The sequence below is a fragment of the Sarcophilus harrisii genome, chromosome 2 (genome assembly GCF_902635505.1).
Source record: "Sarcophilus harrisii chromosome 2, mSarHar1.11, whole genome shotgun sequence".
NCBI classification, from domain to species: Eukaryota; Metazoa; Chordata; class Mammalia; order Dasyuromorphia; family Dasyuridae; genus Sarcophilus; species Sarcophilus harrisii.
Window position 1 is genome coordinate 189,153,788 of NC_045427.1, and position 14,513 is coordinate 189,168,300.

A 14,513-nucleotide genomic window follows, 5' to 3' on the forward strand; every position below is an offset into this window, starting at 1 on the left:
CTCTGGTATCAGAGGCCTGGGTTCAAATACTATCTTCTCTATTACCTACCTAAATCTTGAGAAAATTCCTTAATTTCCTTCTTTATAAAAAAGAAGTTGGATTGGAGGGATTCTGAGATCCTATTAAGCTCTAGATTCTTTAATTTCTGGGGATCTTGTTAGTTTTCATTCACTAGGTCCCATAGGATAATCCCATTGTCATCAAAAAAAAATGTAACAAAATTTAGGTTGAAATGGCAATTTCTTTTTCTCACTTATTCTCAAAGATGTCCATTCTTCACAATCACCTTGCCTTAATTAGCTATTCTTATTATTTTCAAAAAAAAAAAAAAAAAACTAGAAAAAGCAGGACTAAAAGGTCATATTTTTCAGTAGAGGTCAAAATGGCAGGGATAAGAAAGGAGCAGCCAGAATAACTAATCAATTAAAAACAATTAGGGACTTATTGTGTACAAAGCACTAAACTAAGTGTTGGAGAAGAGATATAATTTGAATAAAGCAGGGTCCTTGTCCTGAGAGAGCTATTAGGCTAGTGTGAGGAATAAGACACCAGCACAGATAACTAGGATACATAATATTACAGGATTATTTCCTTAGAGACATTAGAGGGATCATCATAGGGAATAGGGAGTCGTTGGAGGCTGTATACAAGAGTGGGGAGTTGAACAGGGAGAAGAGATGGGGAGGCTTAGAAAAGAAGTAGATTTTGTCAGATACAGGCTCTGTGCCTTTATAGAGACTGAGACGAAGGTGGGTACCCTTGAGAGGAACATCAGAGTATAGGGCTATTGGCTGGCAAAGGTAAAGGCTATGTTTAAAATATATAGACACTGGGAATTAGACAAGCAAAGGGAATGTAGTAGATCTGGAAAAGGAGACTGAAGTCAGTTTGTGAATGATTTTAAATATCAGAAAAGTTTATATTTGAATCACAGAATCAAGGAGGAATAATGGAACTTCGTGAGCAGAAGAGTGACATAGCCAGACTTGGGCTTTAGGAATAACATTTTGAGAGCAGAAAATATGGATTAAAGAGGGACAGACTAAAGGCAATTCAAACAATTATAAAGTTTTTATATTACTGTATGCTGTAGGTGATGAGGACTTATAAATCATATATGAGGACAAGTTTCATTCTTTAACCAATGGGCATGTATTTTGTTTCTAATTCTTTGTTTGACAAAAAGTGCCACTAAGAATACTTTAGTGGGGGGAGCTAGGTGGATAGAGCTCCAGCCTTCAAGTCAGGAGGACCTGAGTTCAAATATGGCCTCAGACACTTAAGACTTCCTAGCTGTGTGACTCTGGGCAAGTCACTTAACCCCAGTTGCCTCAGGAGAAAAAATACTTTAGTGAACATGGGCCCTTTCTGTCTTTGACCTTCTTGTTTATATAACTCTATTTGAGCAAGAATATAAATAGGCATATAAGAATAACCTAAAAACACTTATAAGACATTAAAGAATGACAGTGAAGGCAACATTATTAAAAGAGTATATAGGTTTCAAAAGAAAATGAATGATCAGGCTAGGGTGGGGTTAATAGCTTTAGCAGAATTTTTCAGTTGATATACTGATGATATCATTAACAATATTTTTATGTAATCTATGCAATAGTTCAACAATAACACATGGATGGAATTATTTCCTACTGACAAATGCTTATCAATAGTCCATAAACATAGGAATAAATATATGAGTAAAATCAAGGAAAAAATGTTTTTTCTTTTATGAACACTTAAAAGACTAGGAAATATCTCCCACAATGATCTGTTTACATTTTAAATCAAACTTTAAAAATAATAAAATTATAGAACATTTAGAGAAAAAAAGATTTTAGAAATCATCTAAGAATATTAACAATTTACAATTTAAAAGGACTCCAAAATTGACAAGGTATTTTATTCATACAATTCTGTGAGGCAAGTAATACAAACTTTTATAAATCATTTGAAATATGGGGCAGATGAGGCCTTATGAAGATCAAATGGATTGCCTTCCATGTCTAAGATAGCAAATATAAATCCCAGATTCAAACTCAGATCTCAGCTTCAAGTCTAGCATGCTTTTTATTATACAATAGTGCTTCTCCCACCATTCCCCATCCTTCCTCTCTACAGAGAAGAAAACAGATGTTTAGAGAGTCAAATATCTGATCCAAGATTATAAATGTGTTAGTGTGAACAGAGATAAGACCAGTGTCAAGAACCTCAGAGTCAGACCTAAATTTGACATTATTATAAACTGCTAACTACCAATAATTATCCCCAAATTCTTTGTTTGTTGAAATTGAAAACATCTTTTCTGGAGGGAAAAATGAATCTGTGACCTACTAAATTAATTTTCTGCCTAAGCATTCATTTTATGTTGAGACATAGAAGGAAATGACAGAGTTAGAAATAATAGTTCTAAGTTGCAAAATGACAAATCTGAGCTTCACATGCAAAAAGAAATAGAAAAAACAACTACTTTATCAATAATCTGAGCTTTTAAAAATATAATGAATTGCTCTGAGAGATCCTGGCTCCTCCTTCATTCAAAGTCTTTGAGCAAAGCTTGGATGACCATTTGGCATGTGAATCCAAGAGGAAATTCTCAAGATGAAGTGCCTTCCAAGTGTAAAAATCTATGGTTCTATGAAAAAAGAATAGCTCCCATATTGAAATTAAGATCATATTTTCAAATAGCAAGTTTCAAGTTGTCTTGATGGAGACTCCACTGTGAGCTTAGACTCAATAGAAATGAAGTCAGCTGTCTGATTAGCTGCCTGGGGAAGAAGAATGATTCTAGTTCAGACCTAGACATTCTCAGCAGTTGATCTGATCTTTAACAAAAGACCATTCCATCCCAAGTCCTTGGGGTGGAGAGGGAATAATAATCTGTACAGGTGGTTCATTTTTCTCTACCACTACTGCTAATCAACCTGCAAACCAGGAAAAAAAACACAACTGGATTTGAATTCATTATATTTCACTAACACATTTGACAAGCTGCTAAAGCCCGCCTGCACCAGATCTTGTTATGAATTCACACCTCCCATTGGTCAGAAGGCCCTTACATTAACCTACACTCCTAAGTGTGAAGGATATGTGTGACTGCTGCAATGTGGCTGCATTTGATTATTTCGAGTGACAGAAAGTAGAAGGCTATTCAAAAGTCCTTAAAATGTGTGATGAAGAGATTCTGTTTGAATGAAGTAAATTTAATGATGTGGAAGGTTAAGGAGTATATTTTCAGCAGAGAGAATGGGGAATTAGATGTGCAATCCCTGTAATCATTAATGAGAATTAAGAGAGGAAAGATCAAAGATTCCATTGATGGCCATTATGCAAAGCTCCAACCAGCTGCTCAACTAAAAGTCAAGTTCTGGAGTTTCCTCTGGAAGAACATGATGGAATATTTCATTTACAAGTTAAGCAGGAAGAAAACAAGCCCTCAGTGAATACTGCTAAATTAAGTTAGACTTTAGAAGCTCCTGGGATAGCAGGGAAACATTTCCTATAACAATTTCATAATATCTAAAATTGAAGAACGAATGGTGTAGTAGAACAGGCAACACTGAGCTTCTAAGTCATGATGGAAGGAGAAAAATAGAGCATTTGATTGGCCCATCGAAGGGTAGTGAGAGACAGTGTCTAGGAAAATTGAGTTTTCTTTATATTGGTTCCTTTGGATAGGATTTTGTATTTCTTTATTCTTTCCCTAGCTGAGGGATGGAATGATGATTTTAGAAAAAACAAACTAGAGACTTCAGTTGGGTTGCTTCAATAGGTTCTGAGGTTATGATATTTTTCCCCTCACTCAAGAGATTTCTCTGAAACAGGAAAATGTGATTCACATTCACATTGAGCTTACATGATTAAAAAAAAAGGCTTAAATGGCAGCCAGCCAAGGCTTCTGTCATAGACAGGACTGGAGATTTCTGTAGGACCAAGAAAAAATGAGAGTTTAACTCAAATGATATAAGAAGACTGTAGGGAACTGAACGTAGACCACAACATAGTATTTTCACTCTTTTTGTTGTTGTTTGCTTGCATTTTGTTTTCTTTCTCATTTTTTCCCTTTTTGATCTGATTTTTCTTGTGCAATATGATATTTGTGGAAATATGTATAGAGGAATTGTACATGTTTAACATATATTGGATCATTTGCAAACTGGGGGAGAGGGGAGAGGGAAAGGAGGGAAAAAATTAGAATGTGAGGTTTTATAGGGGTGAATGTCAAAAATTATACATATATATATATATATAAAATAAAAAGCTATAATTAAAAAATAAAATAAAATAAAATGAACATAATACTCTAGATGTGGCTTGACTTGGCAGAACTTTCCTACCTATTCTATGATCATTATGTCTTTCTAAGATCATATGATTTACAGTTGAAAGGGGTCTAAAAACCATCCCCTCCAAACATTATTTAAAAAAAGAAAATAAAGCCATTCTGTCTGATATGGCCTAATCTAATACCTTTTCAACATTTCAATCCAACTGTCAATTTTTGGCCATTTACTATATATGCCACGAACTATACTTGGGATTATTCTTAGGACACAATGAAGAATGAAATAGTCTCTGTCCCTGAGAAGCAGATATTCATCTATGAGTAAACAATATGTATCCAGATTAGTAAATAAAAAATGAAAAGAAATTAATTTCAAAGGGAAGAATGATGATAATTGGGGAGACTCCAGAAGGCTTCCAGTCTTCTAAAGAAGAATCCTTCAAAAGAAGCTAGGGATTCTGTCTAACTAACAGGCAATTAGGTGGCACACTGTATAGAGTGCAAGGTAAGGAATTAGAATTCATATACAGCTCTGATACTTACCAGCTGTGTGACCCTAGGCAAGTCCTTAACACTATTTTTCTCAGATTCCTCAGCTATAAAATGAGCTGTAGATGGCAATGGCAAACCACTCAAATATCTCCTTGCCAAGAAAATACTAAATCATAAACAATCAGATACAACTAAACAACCCCAAAGGAATTCTAAGGAAGTGAAAGCATTATAGGGATTAGGGAGAGCAACACTAAGTCACAAAGGTAGGAGAATGCATACCACATATGGAGAACAAATAGATTAGTTTGACTAGGAGGGAGAATGCATAGTAGGAAGTCATGTCAGATCAGTGTGGAAAGATAGGCTCAAGCCAGACAGTAAAGGGCCTTTATATTCAAGAGGATCATAGAGTTAGAGCTCCCAGGGTACCATGAAATCTATCCTTTTCATACTACCAATGACAAAATTGAGGAGATTAATATACCTATGGCTAGGAAGTATTAGAGGCAAGCTGTGAATCCAGGACTTTTGACTTCAGAGCCAGTATTCATGTTCAAGCAGAGAAATGACATGGTGAGACTGTGTTTTAACAACAGACCATATTCTTAGGTATTTCCATGAAAGTCTTCCTTCTTTTCTCATTCTGTAAATTGTCATGTAATTGTAAATCATGGACAATTATGGCCTCCAAAGAACTAAAACTGAGGATCAGCCAGAGGGTAATGAGAAGGCTGAAGGTTATGGTAGAAATAAGCAAGCTTTACCACAAAATGCATGACTTAAAGGATGTCATCAGAGAAATGCATGACAGACATTTAGGAACTGGAATTCCTTACCAGTATTCCATCAAAGTGAAGTTAATAAAGGAGGAGTCCTAACTCATCAGATGGTAATCCTGCTGCAGATTTAAGTACATAGACAAAATTTACTTGGCTGAATATCCAAAGATGATTTGTGATTTGCACAGGTGACTATCAAAGTCATATAATCACATAATCTCAAATAGAGAGAGGACCTCAAAAGGTATTTTATATTTTATTGCATAAGGATCATAGAGTAGAAAAGTATCTCATAGGTTATTTGGGTACAAGCATCCATCCAACCTGTAATTGAATGGACATGTTTCTCTGCAAAGGATCCTCCAAGCATTAACTGAAGACCTCAAGAGAAAGGAAATCCATTGCTTCCTGATGCAAATCATTTCATTTTGGGATAGCTACAATAGTTATGGGGTGAAAAAATCCTACATTAAACTGAAATCTGTCCCTCAACAATCTTCTACCATAATTCCTAATTTCCCAAACAGAACAAATCAGTTTCCTTTTCAATTTGTTACACCTTCAAATAAATATTGGAAGATACTTATTGTGGCCTTCTCAAAGTCTTCTTTTCTTCAAGTTAACCTAAATTTCTGCAACCAGTGGTCCTTCAGTATTGTTTATATTTAGTCCCCTCACCATCCTGGTTGATCTCTTCTGGGTACCCTCCAAATTACCAACATTCTACATGAAATATGGAGGTCAAAAGTGAATATGACTACAAGTGATTCAATCAGGCAGGACTTTGAATATTCATTATATAACAACAACTACCATGTCTTACTTAACATAATCTAAGTTTTCCTTGACCTTTAAAAAAATAATTTTATCACCTTGTTGACTTATACTAAGCTTAGAGTTCACTAAATTCTCCCCACCCTCCCTTCCCCGACCCAGATCTTCCCTCCTTGCCACCCCCATACAATAACTATTATATTGCTATACTTCCTTGGTTATGGATTTGTGAATTTAATTTTTGACCTAAAATAAGAATTTATGTTTATTCTCATCAACTTTTTTGAATGTAAGGTCATGCTGCCCTTTCATCAGTCAGAAAAGTAGAGATGACACTTTTGGACTCTATTATCATAGTACTGTATGTGCTGCCAAAAAAAAAATGAAAATAGCCCTGTATCAAGTGAACATAGGAAAAGCATCTAAACTAGATAATATATACACAAAAGTGACCCATTCTAGAGGTGACATATTTTTGTTCTTATCTTTCCAGTGTAAAAAGTTTTCCTTGGTAGAGGGGCAATATACCTAAACAAATGGCCTTAAAGTCCAGATGGCCTGGAGTTCTGCCCTTGACATCTGACCCTTAGCCTTTCAGTGCTCTAGCCAACTCTCTAACACTATTAGCTGCAAAAAATGAGCCTGGCTGAATTTGTGGAGGGATTTCCTCACCTGGGAGTTCCAGTCTCTATCCTTGTTGCTTTGCAGAGAAAAGAAAATGCAAAATAAAATCTGAGCAGCTCTGACTTTTCTTTCTCATCTGTGATCACTATCCTTTCTACCTCAAAAATGACTGGTCCAACTCCTGCTTTTATATTCCAATTTCCCAAAACAGTTTTTTAAATTGTCTTTATCATGCATTGAGCCTTATCTCATTCTGAGCTTTATCCTGAGATACTTCATATATATTTATATTTATTTTCTATTATTTGACCTTACTTCCAGCATTTATGCATTTGTTTGTTAGCAAGTTTTCCATGCATCAAGATTCATCTCTTGAGACTACTTATCTTTTTCTGCTAGAAATTGTATTTTTACCTTCAGAATTTCCTTCTTAAAAACTTCCCTTTTATCCTCCTGTAGCAGGTTAAGTTATGAGATAACTATCCTTGCTCATGAAACTTTGAATTCATACACACACACATACACACATAAGATTCACACTAAAATTTAAGATGTATGCCAGAATAATTTCTATTTAAACCACTTTCTTTGTTATGAATTCTATGTTTGGGGTCATTTCTAATGTTATCAATATCTATACTTCAACCACCAGTCATTCATTGATAATTACAATCACAGAAATCCAGAATAGAAATTCTCCTTACCATTTTTTTCCATTTTTAAAGAATTAAATTATCATCAATTGAAGGAAATTTATTAATTCTTTGTTTTTGATAGAAAAAGGAAATAATTCCAGCAGATCAAATAACTGAAGTCCTTTATCACAACTATATCATGCCTCCATTTCACATTTGTAATCTGTGTCTTGAACTTAGCACCTATTTTCTTTCTTTCTCAAGGTGATTTATAGTATATTCTAATAACAATATCCTTCCAGTGATCTTTTTCCTCAATGCATAATTCAAAAGCAAACATAATTTTCATTGGGACTAATAGGACTGGGATCAACAGTTGTACAAAATAAATTTTATTCCAAAATGTTACTTTTAAGATTTAATTTTTAAAACTATTTAAAAACATATTTTCAATATATTTTTTTGAAATTTCTTAAAATATGAAGCAGAATAGTATAAAAGAACGAATACTAAACTTGGAATAAAAAGACAGAAGCTCATAGACCCTATCAGAACCAGAAATCTCACTCAAATATCCTTGTTTCAGTTAGAGAGTTCTTTCCACTATACCATATTGCCTTCTCTATCAGCTCTAAGCTCTCTTCCAGCTCTGACAATTAGCTCACTAACTACATAGGTGTAGGTAAGCTGCAATATAATTGTCATTTTCTTCATTTGTAGAATAGGAATAATCACACATATCTTATCTAAATTTCCTGGGGAATTTAGAGATCATCTCGTCCAGCTCCTTCTTTGTTTAGTTTAGGAAACTAAGGCAACAAGAGGTTATTTTCTCAAGATTCCATGACTAGCAAGTGTCAGAAAGACTATATATAGAGTCCTCTGATTCTAAAGCAATCACTTCTTTACATATACCACAGTCAAAAAGGTCTTATTCGCTAAAAAATTTTGTGCTTGTACATATATATATGATTTGAGGACTAGTTAGCAAAATGGAGAGGATCAGGAAAAACTTCATCTAGAAGTTAAGCAGAATTTTCAATGAAGTGAAAATTTGAAGAGATGATAAAAAGAGAGTACATTCCAAGCATGGGATAGAATAATCACAAAGACAGGAGATGGAATGCTTTGTGTGTGTATATAACAATAAGAAGGCGACTATAGGTAAAAGAACCTTTGTGTGAAAGAAAGTAATATCTATAAGAGGAAATATAGAATGGAGTCAGGTTGTGAAGGCTGGTCATTGGCAAACAAATGAATTATTTGATTTTACAGAAAATAGGGATCCACTGAAATCTTTTAAGTAAGGGAGTAACATTGTCAGATTTGTGCTTCAAGAAATCACTCTTATAACTCTATTATGGAGAGGGAATTGGAGAGAGGAGAGAATCTTGAGGTTCTAAGTCTAATCAAGAAGCTATTGCAATCATCCAAGCAAGAAGCTATAAGGATTTGAATTTATGAAGATAGATATGTAGATATGAAATTTTAATGAAAGGGATAAATTATAGAGAGGTAAAAATGATAAGATTTGGCAGTTAAGGTAGAGTAAATAGCTGGAGATGATACAAAGATTGTGATTCCAGGTCATTTAATGGATGTAGTATACTGTATAGTAACAGAGAAGTTTAGAAGAGGAAAAAAGGAACGCATTTGGAGTTGGAGGTCAGAGGAAGGACAGGGAGGAGAAGATAATTAAGATATTATCTTATCTTCAAATTATTGAATTCTATTTTGGAAATGTGGATTTTTTTAGATGCTTGTGAAATAGTTATCAAAATGTCCCACAGGGAATTTATTATATGACTGGTACTCAGGAGAGAGACTAGGTTTGGATATATAGATCTGCGAGTCATCAGCTAAATGAAGTAATTAAACTCATGAGAACTGAGAAGATAACCAATAGAGGGAGTATAAAGAAAGTAAAGAAACTTGTATCACTCACAACTGATGAGTGGGAGAATTGGGTGTAAGGAGTCCTATGGGTGATAATCCAGCAACTGAGACTAGAAAACACAGTCACATAGGAAGAATGAGAATAATGACCAGTGCCATATATCTCTAGATATGCACAAATATATTTTTATTATTATTATCAGAGAAATGAAAGATAGGAAAAGTATAAGAAAGCACAATGCCATACATGTGGAACACTCTAGAAAGTAAGAAATGCTGGTTAATAAAAATAAATAAATAAATAAACTTATGTCAACTGTTTGTGGTCTATATATTCTCTCAAAGAAGATCATATCCCATCCAAACCATCTTGTACTGAGATTTTTGTTCATGTTTTAGCCATAAATTCTCCAACTGCAACAACCTCTGTGAGTAAAGCTGTTCCACAAACTGGAATTGGTCAGTCGGAAAACTCCCTTCTTTCCTTCCTTTCTTGGTTCCTTCCTTCCTTCCTTTCCCCCCTTTCAATGTTTTTTCTTCCCTCCTTTCCTACCTCCTTTCCCTTCCTCCCTGTATCCACATGGGGTGTTATATTCTTACCTGCAGATGTTCTTAAAAGCACTTTTTCTTTCTTTTCTTTTGTACTTTAAAGCCTCCAAAATATCATGGGGTTTACTGGCTAGATTTCTTAAGGAACATGCCTTAAATCAAAATCATTCTGATTCCCATTGATTGACCATCAATAGGTTTCAAGCCAAGGCCCATTTCGTCATTATATAAGTCTCATTAACTCAGGTTGAATGCAAATAACAATCTTTTTTGCTTTGATCAGAAACTCTGAGGGTCTTCCCATACCAGGTTCATTCATTCATTCGGATTTTTTTTTTTTTATTAGGTGAAAGAGGAGATTCCTATCCTCACTAATTACTGAGCCTTAATCACTAAATGGACACATCCTCAATCAAACTGAGATCTGTTGAAGACTTTAGCTTAAAAAGGTCAAGGTCTCCCATTGTATCCAAAGCCATCTCCAGTCACCCTGATCTGTATCTAGCCACTGGACCCAGATGGCTTTGAAGAGGAAAATGAGGCAGGTGACCTTGCCCAGCCTCCCTCACTTCAATCCAATTCCCTTGCATTTCACAGCATCACCTCCCTGATGCCATGGTCCTCTTTGAGAAAGAAGGACAACAACAAATGCTTGAGGAGAACTCTACGTCCTCTATCCAAAGTATGTCAGTGTAATACTCCTGGAGTCTTTCTAAGCTCATGCTTACACAGCACTTTATAGTTTATATAGCATAACACAGTGAAGTGAAGTCTTTGCATATCATCACTATCATTTTACACAAAAGAAGGCCAGCTCACATGATGACTACATATACTTATTGCCAGATGACAATCTTAGTCTTTGCCTAGATAGATTTCTAAAGTACTTAATGCAGGACTCAAGGCAGTAATTGTCCTTATCCCCAACAAATAGTTCCATGAAAGAACATATGCAATTTTCTAGAACAATGTTTCCAAACCTTTCTTAAGCTATGATGCACAGCTGAACTCATTGGGTATAACAATCTACTCAAAGGACTCTGCCAATGCCAGACTCCAAATCTGGATGGGTCTTTCCCAAAAAGGGACCCTCCCAGAAATCATTGTTTTGATTCTATAGATTGAACCATGCTGTCCCATAAGCTCCAAAACTACATGGATTTTATTCTCTTCTTTTCCTATACTCCTGTGTCTTTCTTCTTTTTTTAACTTCTTTTCCCTGCTCTATACTTAATTTAATAAGTACTTAATTATAAAGGCTTGTTGAATGAATGAGTTAATGAGTCACAAACTCAAAGTAAAACTGTAAATACTATTTTCAAATTATAAGGATGAGTATTAAAGTGATAAAACAATAGCTCACACTTTCTTTTTTTTATAATTCATAGGTACAGATTGCTGTTGGTTAATAATCTCTGTATACTGATACAGATCAACACCTGTGTTTTAACAAAAAAACTCTTCTCCTAAAGCATAAGAAAACAAAACACTCAGGAATTGGTTTTGGTACCACAATGTGTTAGGCACTGTGCTAGTCAAGGGACACAAAAAGCAATAAAAGATAGTACCTAACCATTAGCTTATCTAATATACAAACAACTCTAATTACCAATAAGAACCCTGACTGGAGGGTTCTTTTTACTGAATTTAAATACTGAATTTTTTTCTATTCAGAATCACAAAATTTCAGAATTCAAAGGCACCATACAAGTTTGATTTATCTATCAATCAACAAATATAGTAATTGATAATGTGCTGTGAAAAAGTGAAAAGTCACAGATAATATTAAGGTCCAAAACCTGGGTGAGTAGAAGGATGATGGTGTCTTCAACAACACAAAAGAAAAAGAAAGGGGGGAGGGAAGGAAGGAAGGAAAGAAGGAAGGAAGGAAGGAAGGAAGGAAGGAAGGAAGGAAGGAAGGAAGGAAGGAAGGAAGGAAGGAAGGAAGGAAGGAAGGAAGGAAGGAAGGAAGGAAGAAAAAGAAAAAAGTTTGAGGGTAAAGATAACTCAGTTTTGGACATACTAAATTTGAGACACTTTTGCATCATTCACTTTTAAACTTTCAATGGGCAGTTAGGGATGTGTGATTGGAGCTAGAGAGACTTCTCCCAAATCATACAGGTTTTAATTAACAAAACCAGGACTTGATAATTAGTCAATAAGTATGATTAAGTACCTATTATGGTCACATAGACATTTGTGACTCTAAGATCAGTGCTCTTTCCACTATCATTGCTTTTAGGAAAAAGGGAGAAAAAAAAGCCACCATTGTTTAAAGTTGTTTTTTTTTTTTTTTTTTTTGGGTGAGAATCTTCTAGTTGTTACATTAATAAAATTACAGTCAGGGATGGTTGATTATAATTGGTTCTTGGTTTGCTCATCCAAAAAACCCTGGGGTTCATATCAATGGTTTTCTCATTTTCAGTGTCCAATCACTAATGGTATGGATTCCTTCTTTGTCAAGGCTGTCACTGTCAGCATTTTGTTTAAGTGTCAAATTTGTATTTCTTTCATGCATCTAATTGCTCTCAGACCAGTGGAATGTTTTGAATATATCAAATAAATAAATCAAATAATTTCTTCACAACATGTGTCAAGGACTTTGCGCTTGTGTGCCTGATTTATTTCAAATCTAGAGGGGTTATTTGCTTTCATGAGAAAGCAAAGAATCCCATTCCCTTTATGAAACACAAGAATTGTCTAAAAGCAGACCAACATTAAATTCATCTTCCACAATAGTTATTTCTCCTTTTCATGTGGTTTGACTTTTTCCCCCTCAGAGCAGAGCAACTAAAAACAATTCTTAACTTGAGAAAATCTTTAAAAAATGCTGGCGCTATTTACCTCATCCAGTGTCAGAAGCAAGAAGCTTGAAGAGAACACAGAGATTGTCTCATCTAATACATTCATTGTCTAGATAAGCAGTTTAATGACTTCCAGAGGTCATGGGTGGGTTGGTTTGGGCAGAGATCATTAAGTTTAGCATCAAAAAAATCAGTTGATAGTCTAGACTTTAGACTCATAATCTTAAATATTTGTCTAATTTATCTTAAATCTAAGTTTTGCTGTCTACAAATTCAGGTCATTAAAGATTAACAGTACCTACTTCACATGTCTGTTATAAAGCTCAAATAAGATAGACTTCCAGATGGAACAAAGCTAATCCACATTCTTCTTCTTATATATAAGGGGGAAATGTAGTTTAAATGAAATAAATTTAATTCTTAGTTCACATAACACATTTCAAATGTTTGAAGAAATCTGCTTATGTATTCTCTAAGAACTCCTTTTGGGGGACTGAATAATCCCCAGAGATAGTAAGGAGGTATTGTAGATAGAGTGCTGGGTCTGGAGTTAATAAATGTGAGTTCAAATCTAACTTCAGACACTTTCAAGCTGTATTACTCTGGGCATGTCACCTTACCTCTATCTGCCCCTAATTTTTCAAATGTAAAATGGATATAACAATAGTACTTACCTCACAGGGTTATTTTTAAGGACTAAATAAGAATTTAGTGGAACACTCAGCATAATATTTAACATACAGTAGGTGTTTAATAAATGCTTGTTTACTATTTTCAAATTTCAAATCAAAAATGCTTTCAAAATTAAGAAGAAGAATTAAAAATCTATGTCTTTAGACTCTATTTCCAGTGGTCTTTACAGAAGATTTCCTCTCTTGACATATATATAAAACAAAAGTATATTAGTTCTGGAATCAAAAAAAGGATATGGGTTCAAATCCTCCTAATTCTACTATTTCTTGTGTAGCTTTGAGCAATCACTTAACTTTTCAGGGCCATAATTTCTTTATCTATTAAGATTAGCAGGGCAGACTCTCCTTGTCCCTGGAATTCTGAGTTTCTGTCTAGCTCAAAATCTATGAATTCTACATTATAACTATGATCTTCACAATTCACCTTCCTCACACAACTGTTATAAGGTCTAAATGAGTCAATATTGTAAAGTGATTTGCAAACTGTGAATGATTATTATTACTATTTCTTTATTAACAAAAAATGAAAATTGTCCCATTCTGCCAAATTTAGATTCAAAAAGATCACAGGATCACAGATTTAAAATAGCAGGGAATTTTGGAAAACATTAATCTGGGGGGTAAATAACTTTTCTTTTACATGATGGATCCTTTTGGCAGTCTAGTGACCCCTATGTGCTTTTTCTCAGAATAAACTTTTAAATACCTAAAATAAAATACATATGATAAAAAATGGAAATTGATGATACTGAATCATTAGGTATCAAATTTTAAAAAACAAACACAACAGATTAAGAACTGCTTATCTGGGCCAATCCCTTAATTTATGAAACCAGGCAAATGAAATTCAGAAAAGTTGTGTCTTGACTAAACCAGAACAAATGATTTGAATGCAAGTCCTTTTTAGCACATACCCAGCCTTCCTTTCACATAGCTAGTTAATGGTAGAGTTAAAATTAAAACCTTTATCCCCATTAAGTGT